The sequence below is a fragment of the Sciurus carolinensis genome, chromosome 9 (genome assembly GCF_902686445.1).
Source record: "Sciurus carolinensis chromosome 9, mSciCar1.2, whole genome shotgun sequence".
Lineage (NCBI taxonomy): Eukaryota > Metazoa > Chordata > Mammalia > Rodentia > Sciuridae > Sciurus > Sciurus carolinensis.
In genome coordinates this window covers 140,758,174-140,770,524 of record NC_062221.1, presented here as the reverse complement: position 1 = coordinate 140,770,524, position 12,351 = coordinate 140,758,174, and the positions used below count along the sequence as shown (strand labels likewise).

Below are 12,351 nucleotides of genomic sequence, written 5' to 3'. Positions count from 1 at the left end.
ATTACCTCTCTACAGACAAGCAGCACACCATAAGGATGAGTTAACAATAAATACAGAAACTATATAGCCTAATATTTTTAAATTGGTTAAAAGACAATAAGAAAATGAAGAGATGAAAAAATATAAATCAGAATTAGAAAAACCAAAAATCAATGGCATAGAACTCAAGGAAGAATTGGGAAGAAGAGAAAATGTTTCAAAAACAAAGAGGAAATTAAATGAAAAAAAGAAAACTTGTAGATATCAAAAAGAAAACAAAGTAATGCGAATTCAAGAAAAGTGATAACATGCATGAACAGTGTACCAAGCTCAGATAGAGCTGGACCTCCAAACCATAATTCAACAAAGCTGTTCTTAAATTTAAAAAAGAACAAATAAAAAGGAGCCAGGCATGGTGGCACATGTCTGTCATCCCAGCAACTCAGGACGCTGAGGCAAGAGGACGGCAAGTTCAAGGTCAGCCTCAGCAACTTAGCAAGGCCCTAAGCAACTTATCAAGACCCTGGGTCAAAATAAAAAATAAAAAGGATTGGAGACATGGCTCAGTGGTAAAGTGCCACTGGATTCAATCCCCAGTATTCCTTGCAAAACAAAACACACACACTCACACACACACACACACATACACACACACACACACACACACACACACACACACACAAAACCACTCACAGCTGGCTGCAATTTGCCCATATCTACCTGTGGTTGCACATCTAGCTTCAGATGATATAGTTACTTACAGATTTTCTTAAAGATCATTTGCACACCTTTTATGTCACAATGTTACTGAACTTGTAAAATGATTCTGGGGTCTTTTTGCTTTCTTCTGTACTCTAAAATGGTGTCCAGACCTTTAAATTTTCTCCAGGAGGTGCTGGACTCTGCCCACTAAGGATGTCCTGTGCAGTGTGAGTGAAGACCTCCAAGCATGGTGATACATCTTATTAGATCTCCTTTATTATATGGAGGCAGTTTCTATGATTACATTTTTCAGGGAATTTATTCATTTCACTCAGAAGTGGCAAACAGCAGTCTCTTAAAGTTTTAATAGCTCCTGTCTGCAGTGGTGCCCACTTCTGGTTTGCCAAGTGTTAAAGAAAGTCTCACCTCCCTCACCCCTTACACAAGTGGCTAAGGCTTATGTACTTTATTGACCCTTGGTATGGTTCAGAGGATGTTCCCCAAAGGTCCACAGGAGAAGCTTGGTCCCAGGGCAGTACTGTAAGGAACTGTGTACCTTCAGGAGGTGGGGCCTGGTGGGAAGTCCTCAGGTCCTGGGCTGTGTCCTCAAAGGGACAGTCCTCTTGTCTCCTTGCTTTCTGGCTGGAGTTATGGGCACTTGCTCTGATGTGCACTGCCCCTATGCCATACCAAGGCCCAAGTCCATGGTGCCACCTAATCTTTGACTAGAACCTCCAGAACCATGAGACAAAATAAACTTCTCTTTGCCTCATAAACAGACTATGTCAGGTAAAATTTTATTATAGGGATGCAAAGCTGACTAAGTCAACCTTTTTTTTTAGAATTTATTACACCAAGCAACAAATTTCATGTCCTGCTATACTCATCTCTACTTTTATCTTCATTCATTTTCCTACTTTGACTTGAATTATTTTGTAATTCTTTCTCTAACATTGGGAGTCATATGGCTAGTTCATTTATTTTAAATATTTTGGTTTCTCAACATTTTCTTCTGAGAATTGCTTTGGCAGCAGCCCTCGTGTTTTGACATGTTATGTTCTCTTATTTTCATTATTTTTTAAACAGTTTATGCTTTATTTAAAAGCATTCCAAAATTTCTCAGTGTATAATGTAGTCTGGGTTATTTCTGGCTATCATTTTGTGGTTATTTTCCATCTTACTGCACGTTATAATTCTGCTTTTGTAAATTAAGGTTTAAAAACATCAAATACATGGCAGATACACTTGTGAAAGGTCCTGGTATGCTTGAAAAGGAAGGAAGGAAGAGAGGAAGGCAGGGCAGGGGCAATATCCTCCACTGAAAACAGTTTGTTAAGGATGCTGTTCAAATCTTTGGTGACTCTGTGGGACGTGGGGGTTTTCCTCTGGCTTTGTCAGTCGAGGTTTCCCATCATGGCACTGGGCTTGCCGACCTCTGCGCACAGACTCCACAGCTGTGGGCTGTGTGTGTGAAAGCTCGCCCATCTCACCTCCCTGGAGACTGCAACTCCCCAGGCGGAGCACTTCCTCCCACGTGGTGCTCCCTACTTTTCCTTCACAACAGCCCCTCAGTCCTTCCTGCCTTCTGGTGGTCAGCATTTATTTAGTGCCCCTCCAGCAAACACATTTTCTGTTTCCAGGTCATTTTTAAGACAATATGAATTCTACCTTTTAATACAAACATTTAGCCCACCTTTGCACTATGCCCATGGGATTTCTTGCCTTATATATTTTTTATGATTCCTAATATTTTCCCTTCTTCTCTGCCTTTTGGTGAACTGATCAGGTTTTCTTTGTTCCCATGATTTCCCCAATGAGATGTGAAGTGATACGCCTTGTGCTATCCCTCTGCTGGTACCTTGTTACACACTGACAGCACACTTCATACTGCAGACCCGAGCAGTATCGACAGAATCTTCTGGAGAAGAACTGGAGTTTAGTGAACTTTCACTTTTCTCCTCATTACTATCTAAGCACAAACACATAGATTTTTATTTCTATTATTATTTTAATTTGCACATGATATACATCACCAATTATCAGATCAGTCCATGTTACACTGGATGCTTTACTCAACAGTAAAACCTGTCCTCTTTTGCAGATGGCTTTTTCCATCTGTCGGTGTTCAGAATGAGGCTGGCAACCTCTGAGTCCTTCACTTTCTGATGAAGACATCTACTTTTTGCCCTTCGGTTTGAATTCTAGTCTGGCTATGCCCAAAACCACAGGTCTGGAATCACTTCTCCTCAAGTTCCCTGAAGATAGTATTCCAATTAAATCTGCAACACGAGTTGTGGAATTTGGTGCCCGCTGACAGCCAGGCCTCTGCAGAGAGGCTGACTCCCTCCTGACACCCCTGCTGCTGAACACTTCTGGAGTTTTCTCCAAGCCAACAGCATTCTGAAGCTCCGTCCTGGAATGTCCTGCAGCTGGGCTTCCTGCTTCCCGGGGTCACTGGTCAGTCTTCAGGTGCACTCTGGAAGATGTTCTTCCAGCACGTTTTCATCATCCTCCCTTCCCTCCCATCTTCTCTGTTCTCTCCTTCTCAGTTTCTACTCTACAGAGCAGGGGTCTTTCAGTCACTTCACTTTCTCTCTCACTCTCTCCACTTACGGATCCTCTGGGTCTGCATTCTGGAGTAGCTCTGGGTGCTGCAGGTCTACATTCTGAATAGACCTGACTACTTCATCTAACCACTGATTCCTTCTTCATTTTGTCCAATCTGTGATTCAAGTCACCTGTTTGTTCCATTTTACTTTCCCAAATCTTTAGTTCTTTCTTTTGAGGGAGCAGTCTTCTTTTACCTGAGTCATTCATGTGCCTTTAAATCTGTTGCTTGAGTATTCTTGCACCAGGAGCTTCTTTCTCCTGCTGCTGGTTCTCCTGAAGCATGTGACGGCTCTTGGACGTGTCCACAATTGTGCATTTGAAAGGCATGCTTGGCTTGTCCTAGATTTTTCTGTTTACCTGCTGTTTACCTGCCTCTGGTGTTGCAGGGGATGAGGAATGAGAGTCCTGGGATGTACGTGCCAACACTCTGTCCTCTGCAAGTGACTCCCTCTTCCTTTCTGGAGCTGTTCTGGCTGGGCACACTTCCTGATGCCCTGGTCCAAAGCCTACCTTCTCAGCACGAGTCAGTTGTGCACATCCCTGAAGTTTGCTGCAGAACACTGAAGGGGTTCATCCTTGCTCACTCCTGAGTCCACTGACCTGGGGCCATGTCGTGGTCTTTATTCTCACATGTGATAGGCCTCTCCGTGTCTTCTGTGCCGTTGATTTCACAAACATTATGTTTGTTTCTTAATAATTAACCAGTTCATCTAGTCCTCTGACTGCAGTTATCCCTGTCTCCAAGCATGTCACACATTTCTGCTGGGCCTGCTGATTTAATTCTGTCTTTTCCAGGAATTCTGGCTCAGTGACAACAGTTTCTATCCTGTTACAATTACCAGGAGACCAAGGTGTACCACCTTTTAAGTCCTGATTAACTACACTAACCTTGACATCTATATCTTGAGCCTTGCACAGAAACTGCACCTGATGCATCCTAGCCTGGCCCTGGGAAGGTGCCACAGACACTGGGTGCGCTTGGGGGCATCTTGCCCAAGGCACAGGCACAAAAGAGGAACAGGACTCACCCCTATGTGACTGAAGCAAGGGAAAGGCTATGAGCCAGGAGTTGGTCCTGCCCCAGATTGGTGACTGGGCACAGGGCCCAGCTCCTGCATGCAGCTCAGGCCCGGAAATGAACTGCACATCACTTTCAGGAGCAGAACCTAACCATGTAGTCACTCTGTATTTATTTAAAACTTACCCTGCAATTTCCCTGTTGTCTGTAATTGCCCTGTGCCACTATATAACACTATATGTGCAGTTACATGGCTGGCAGTTACCATGGAAACCAAGTACTATTAGTATTCTTTAACTTTAAAAGGTTGGTGTATTTTTAAATTTTTTCTTGGTTGTATCCTATTTTGAGTGTGATTGACTCACAACTGGAAAAGAAGTCAGGTGTGGTTATCTGCCTCCTGCTGTCCCTCCACCTTCTCAGTTCTCCTGTCCCTCCGCCCAGAGCACACCATCAGCTCCTCCTTGCCTCCTCTTCCCACTCATGTTGGGATCTCTTTGCCCCAATCCACCTCCTAGTCCTTGCTTGCTCAAAGCCACAACCCTGTTAAAATGTCATTTTCAATCAGTTCCATGCCTAGGCCACAGAGAAGCATATAACCAGAAGAAAACACAAGCAACTGAGCACACGCCACAGCCACATGCAGTCACAAGTGTGACCTCCCTGGTCTGGAGACACCCCCAAATCTTCCAAATTACCCTGAAACTTTTGGTATATGTCCAAAAGGGCGAATAAACAGATTTCATGTTGATTCCTCTATCTATCTTCAGTCCTCCCTACTCCCACTCTAAGCTGATGATCCATGGAGCCCTCAGGGAAGGATTACCCAGGTGGACTCCACCAGCCTGCACCTGCATGCTGGCCTCAGTGGGCGGCCTCTTCCTCCCATCTCTGCACAGCACCAGCAGAGACAAGCTGCTGCTTCTCCCACTTTCAAAGGAAACCTCTTTTGGCTTCCTTCTCCCCTTCTGCTCTTTTCCTTTGTAGTAAAACTCTCTAGAGCAGCTGCTCCAGTGCCTGTTGTCCTTCTCTCCTTATGTGCCTTTGCTTCTGCCCTCCCCAGTCCAAACCTGGTGGAGGCCACCTGTGACTGCCTGGAGCCCTGCAGCCAAGTCCTGCCTCTCCCCTTCCAGGCCTGCACCTGGGACAGAAACACCCACTGTGCACCTTCACACGTGTGCACACTCATGCACATGCACAAGCACGTACACACAAGCCGACAAAAGTACAAACATGCACATGCACACACATTCACAAACACAGGCACACTCACACACTCATATTCATACGTGTGCATACACAAACAAGCCCACATGTGTATGCACATAGATTCATGAAATGCACATACACACTCATATGCATATACCCATGCCCAGGCTCACAATTCACTCACAAGTATACGTGTGCCACACACATGTGCACACTCATACCCACATGCTTGTGCACACACACATGCACACATGCATGCCCTCAGACACAGGCACCCACACCTTCGGACACCTTCCTGGTGTCCCTCTTCCTGAATCTGCTGAGACTGTCACCGTCTGCTTTCCTCAGGGGTGAAGTCCACTCTGGGTGGCTGTCTATGGAGATGGACCCATCAGCATCCTCACTGATGGCTCTGACCATCAGTGAGAGCCTGGTTACTACTGGCTGCATGAATGTACTGACCCTGGGTATGAATTCAATTCTTCCAGCCTCATTTAGAATTGCTCAAGTCAATTCTCTGAAGCATCTCATTACCTCTACTATGTTCTTAACCTGAGAATTGTCACGGGCAAATAAAGAACTCTTGACACCCTGTGTGGATAAGAAGTGACAGTCACCTCAGACTCCAGATCGTGTTACATAAGGAATAAAACTTTTTTTCTCATTTCCTACAAATCTCCCTGTTATTGGAAATAAGCAGATGAGAAGCAAGCAGCACCCAAGGCCCCTTGCATCACCTCCTTGAGGAACCCTTGAGACATGGCACGGCAAGGGGGTGTTAATAGGAGTCCAGTGCAATTCAAGATTAAGAACAGAACCTCAAAAAGAAGTAGGTAAGAAAAGGCAGCAATCAGAAACTAGGTGAGGCCCAAGTTAAGGAGGAAAAGGAAGGGTACAGATCTGGGCCGAGGTCAGGTACAGGCAGGCACAGGTGGGCACAGGTTGGCAAAGCAGGTCAAAGCAGGCAGGGTCACAGGTGGCCATTATCTGGAACAGGAAAGGGCTGGGCAGGTAGGTCACCAGCAGGGATAGTTGAGAGTACCTGGGAGCGCCTCCTTCTCCCGGCCTGGGGACGCCTGTCCTGCCAGCCCACCTGCTCCCCGAGGGTGAGACACTGTCCATCTACCAAAAAGCAAGGGAAAAGCATCACATTACCCAATGAACCTGGCAAGGCCAACACTAAGACACACAGACCATGTCCCACTTGACCCCTTTCAACTCGATTCACACAAAACCACATTACTTGAAATTTGGTATTGCACCCATTAGCAATTGCTGGACACTGTTACACAGGCTCAACGCACCCATGAAGAGACAGTGCATGGTCCTTCCCTGATGATGCCACCATGCCTGGCTCTGCCCTGCCCCTTTGCTGGCAACAAGCATAACCTGAGCTGTCTCTCAGAGCCTTCTGTATGTCAGGCTTCTGACCTGCACTGTCACAATAGTCTGCACCTCAGCTACAGCAGAAGTGCATCTTTCAAATTCAGCTACGTGTCTGGGAAGGGTCACAGGTGCCCCAGTAAGCTGCAGACCCTAGCCAAAGGCCGGCAGCTGTTAGAGGAGTAAAGTGACACAAGAGCAAGGCCCCACCCCAAGGACAGACACTAACCCCACCTGGCACAGCCAGTACCCACCAGCAACCAGCTGACAGGGAGTATCTTATTCTCTGGGAACTTCTCAATAGAATCTAGGTTGCAGAAAATACTTCCAGAAACTCAGGAGAAACAAGATCTAGTTCTTCTCCAAATCACAACTGATGGATGGTGTTCAAGAGACAAACATGGGATTATATAAACAGACAAAATCTTAAAAAGGAGGGGAAACTAACAATTATGCACTCTATTATTTCCAAGGATTTTCATGCTTATTATACACACCTAATATTTACCAGAGTAAGAAGTAGGCACTATGGCCACTAAGGACTTTTATGGAAGAGGATCAGGTTCTGAGAGGGAAAGCAGGTGGTTGAGTGTTGCATAGCTAATGGTTCTCAGTGTGAGGCAGCACTCTCAGAAACCAGCACCAGCTCCTCCCACCCAGCAGGTACTTGTCTCTCGGGAGCAAGAACACTGGGGAGGGATGCAGGAGATGGCTTCTAATAATCCCATCAGAGGGCAGGGATCAACTTTGGGACATGTGGCTATTCACAGCTTCTTAAATGACTGTATTCTGGGTTCCTCCCTATAGGAGCAGTACAGGTGCCAGGACAGCCACTGCTCTGCTCTACTCCTGAGCTGGGGTTAATTACTTCACTTCATGCTTCAGACTTCTGTCATTAAATAATGTTAGCATCCCATGAGGCAACATGTGTAGATTCTTTTTTAACAAGACTTTCACTACCATAATACGTATCAAAACTCTTCTCAGCCTTAGGTGACTTTCATAAATTTTCAAAATGACAGGTATTTAAATATGAAGGGTAAAATGTAAAAAAATGATGTATATAGACTTTCCTACTATTACAAAGCCAGGTCATGGTCACTTTCCATGGTGGTTCCACCCAGAAATTTTCTACACATGTAGGAGTTAAGTGCTGGTGTCTTTGTCCTTTACAATCAATGCAGCTTAGAATTCTTTTGAATCAGCACATTGAGAGCTACCTTGGCACAAGAAGTGAAATACTGTGCATTTTTAATTCAGGAGGTGTTACTGGAATCTTCTCATACAGGTCTCTGCAAATCGCACCCCAACAGAGCTGCTGAGTACCACTCCTCATAGCATGCTCCCTGGAGTCACCTCCCAAACATCTTTGTGTTTGACTAATCAAGAAGCAAAAAGTATCATCGTATCATTTTAATTATTAACAACTATATTCATTTGAGCGAGTCTGTCTCTGATGCTCATGGATCTCAGTGCTGTGTATGGAAGCCTGCTCTGGCCTCTGTCCACAGGCATGCTGACCCTATCCAGCCATTTTGGTTCTCCCAGTAGAACTCCCCGCATGGTGTTCCTAAACCCCTACGCACTAACTGGCTGACGGAACACAAGGCCGAATGTGTTGCCCCTATGCCCAGCACCATGCTGCTGCTGCTGCATGAGGCTTTGCCGGCTTGGAATCCTGTCCTCTACCCTGACTTCCCACGGCTCTGCACACTGCTTTGGCGTCACTGCCCATCCTCCCAGGACATTCCCCTCCTCCATTCCTATTTTAAGGCACTCTTTCAATAGGGCCCATGAAAATCATGAACTTTCCCAAAGTTCTCATGTGTTTGAAATGTATTATTGAGAAAACTGTTTTCTTTCTCTATGGATTTTGTACACTTCACTACACTTTTTTTCTAGCATGAAAATTATGGTGGAAACATTTGGAGTCAGTGGATTGCTCTCCCTTAGAGATACCATAGACATAAACATAAAATGGATAAAACCAAGAAAAGCTCTTCACAGAACAGAGACAAAAATGGCCAATAAGTACATGAAAAAGTGCTCAGTCCCATTAGGAATCAAAGATCTGCAAGTGCCAGGCTCAGTGGTTCACACCTGTAATCCTAGCAGCTCAGGAGGCTAAGGCAGGAGGATCGAGAGTTCAAAGTCAGACTCAGCAACTTAACGAGGCCCTAAGCAACTCAGCGAAACCCTGTTTCTAAATAAAATATACAAATGAGCTGGGGATATGGCTCAGTGTTTAAGCATCCCTGGGTTCAATCCCTAGGACCGAAGGGGGGGAAAAAAAAGATATGCCAGTAGAGACACACCCACCAGACTGCCTCAAATGTAGCAGTCTGACAATACCTAGTGTCTCCATGAAGCGGAGCTGTCACCTGGACTAGGACTGGTCCTGAGAATCCTACTACGAGAGAAAAAATGTTCCCACTCATTTTAATGAAAAAATTAGGATGTGTTCAATCTCAACCAGAGATGAATGATTTTCATAGGGAGAAAAATAAATGGATTGAGCAATGAACACAAGTTGATAAAAGTTAATTATTCAAAAGCAAATAAGCAAGTTTTCATATAAAATGCAATGCAAGGAAGGCCGATATTACCAGCGAAAGGAAGAGCAGGGGCACGTCAGGGGCTCTGGCTGGGGAAAATGTACAAGAGACTCAGGGTGATCTCACTGGTCATGGTGCTCACATTCTCATTTCTGCACTATCTTCACCACCAATTTATACAACGTTTTGAAGATTGTGGCTGTTCTGCACGCAAATGCATATACAGCTTCAGCTCAGCACGGCCTCATTAGAGCAAAGCAGTGGCCAAGAGTGAGAATACTTTGAAACACACAAAGTACACTTGTAACGATGCACTGCAGGAGTTGGTCCCCTTCAGCCTCCCTTGCAAGAGGCACACACTTGAGGCCTCTCTGGTGCTATCCAAATATGGGGCCCAGGCACATCTGTTCCACACGTTCTGGTGGAAGTGGCTCAGTGAAATATTGTGATTGTCTCCTTTTTTGAAGCCATGGTGCTGCAATATGACTCCATAGTTTACTTACTTAATATATTTAATATATTTTATTAATGGTCACTATCTTGAGTGGGGAAAATATTGTGTCCAAAACTTGGTGTAGCTCTTTTTCTTTCAACACTGACAAATGGAAATCACCCCAGGGTGCCTTACCACGGAGCTACATCTTCAACCTTTTTTATTTCTTATTTGAGACAGGGCCTCGCCAAGTTGCCCAGGCTGGCCTGGAACTTGCCATCCTCCTGCCTCCACTTCCCAAGTCTCTAGGATTATGGGCATGTGCCACCATGCCTGGCCTGGCATAGCTTTCGAAGCCCAATTGTGGAGAAAAGTGGTCACAGATACAGGCATAATGCAAAGGAAGTTTGTATTTTGCTGGTTGGAACTCCAACCATGTGATGGGAAAAAGAAAAAAACAAGTTATCAGTCAGCAAAATTGAAGAGGTGCATAGTGAACAACACAGCAGTTCCACTTGCATGCACAGACTGTGCTGGGAAGAAACTGTGGCTCTGGGGAGAGCAATGGGTCATTCTAAACCCTGGCTGCTTTTAAGATGTTCTCTTTGTCTTTAGCTTTCAAGAGTCAAATCATTTTATGCTCAGATGTGAAAGATCTGTTTTGCTTCTTTGTGAACGTCTTTATTCTGTGCAGTGCAGACTGCTTTGTGAACCTGGGTACTGATACTGGTTGACTCTGGAAGAGGCATGGCCCTGATCCCTTCTAACACTTGTCTACCTCCCCTCACTTCCTCCAGGACAGCCACGTCAGCCTCTGGGACTCACCCGGGGCTCTCACACACCCTGCCAGGCTTTCCCTTTATTCCTCCTGTGCGTCCATCTGGAGTTACCACACTGAACTGCCTCCTGGCTCACTGTGCCTGTCTTCTGCTTTGTCCAGTCTTCTGTTAGACATGCCTGGTGAGTCATTAATTCCAGAAACTATTCTTCTCAATTCTAGAGTGTTCATTTGATTTGTTTTAAAGATTATGTTTCCACTTGAAATTCTTCATCTTTTCAAATATTTCTGCATCAATTCCTCCTTTTTAGCTTATTAATCTTGATTTTCTAAAGTCCTTATCTGACAGCGCAATCACATAAAATAGCTGGGTCTATTTCTCATCTGTTTTACCAGTTTTTTGTTCAGCTCCTGTTTTTAGCTTCAGAATTTCTCACTCTGGCTGAAAGTGGTTGAGGCTCTGCACAATGCAGTCTTGCTCCAAAGGGAGTTCTGCTTTCTTTTTGGAAAAACAAAACGAAATAAAATAGAATAGTTTTGAGATAAAACTGACATATAGTAAATACATGTTTTAAATGTATGAATTGCTGTCTTAACATGTATACACCAATGAAACTCACCACAGTTGAGACTGGGTGCACAGGCCCACCTCAAGTGTTCCCTGGGACATCTGCAGCCTTGTCCCTTCCCCTCTTGACACAAAATTCTGGTCTGCCTTCTGACATTACAGAATTTGCCTACTCTAAAAGTTCATAAATGGAATGAATGGGATTTGATCTGGCTACTCATACTCAGCATAATTACTCTGTGATTCTTCGATGTTACTATGTGCATCATTAGTTCATTCAGTATTTCATCATTTGGATAGATACACCATAATTTATATGCCCATTCATGCAAGGATGGACATTTGGAATGTTTTCAGTATTTTAGCTATTAAAAAAAAATTGCTGCAAACATTCCCATTCAAAGCTTTGTATGACATTTGCTTCAGTGACCTTGGTAAATACCTAGCAGTGCAGAGCTGGTGTATACGGATTTAAGAAGCTATTGAGTTGACTGCCAAAATGTTTCCAAGGCAGTGGTAGCACTTCACCTCCCCAGAGGGTGTGACAGATGCCTGGCCCTGTCCAAATTCACCATGATCAGTCAAAGGAGTGGAGTCTTCCTATAGTTTTATTTGCATTTCCCCAGTAAATAATGAGAGTGAGCACATATGAACTTATCTGCCAGTCACATATCTTCTTTTGTGAAACGGATGTTCAAACGTTTAGCCATTTTTAGTTTATTTTCTCAGTACTGCATTTTAAGAGTTCTTACACATTTCGGATACATTAATTATGCAGTTTACCTGTGTTTTCTCTCAGTCTGTGGCTTGCTTTTCCATCCCTTAGCAGTGTGTAGTGAATTCTTATAATTTTACATGGCCTCTGCATCCATCCTGGATGTAGGGTAGCTCTCTCATTCCAGAGGCAGAACTGGGTCCCATGGACAGTTTCTACTTCTCTGCCTCCCCTAGTTTCCTCAAGGTGATCACTCAGGGCTCTGCCTTACATAACTGCCTCCTTGTGACCCTCTCCCTTTGGGACAGTTGTATACAACCTACTTGACTGGCCCCACTGACCCCCACACTGAATGTGCACTGCCCAGATATGCCACAGTGACCCCACAGGGACCTCTCAGT

At 44.7% G+C, this 12,351-nt stretch overlaps 1 protein-coding gene across 5 annotated transcripts in view; it reads right to left on the bottom strand.

Annotated features, from left to right (window-relative positions):
- Pcbp3 (poly(rC) binding protein 3) overlaps positions 1 to 12,351 on the bottom strand; it is a 230,443-nt gene that overhangs the window by 124,461 nt on the left and 93,631 nt on the right. For 3 of the 5 annotated variants that reach the window (XM_047564155.1, XM_047564157.1, XM_047564156.1), the window contains one exon: positions 6,561 to 6,640. The exons of the other annotated variants lie outside the window; for them this stretch is intronic. The gene's annotated coding sequence lies outside the window, so the exon portion shown is untranslated. The remainder of the gene's footprint in view (positions 1 to 6,560; positions 6,641 to 12,351) is intronic. 5 annotated transcript variants of the gene reach the window in all.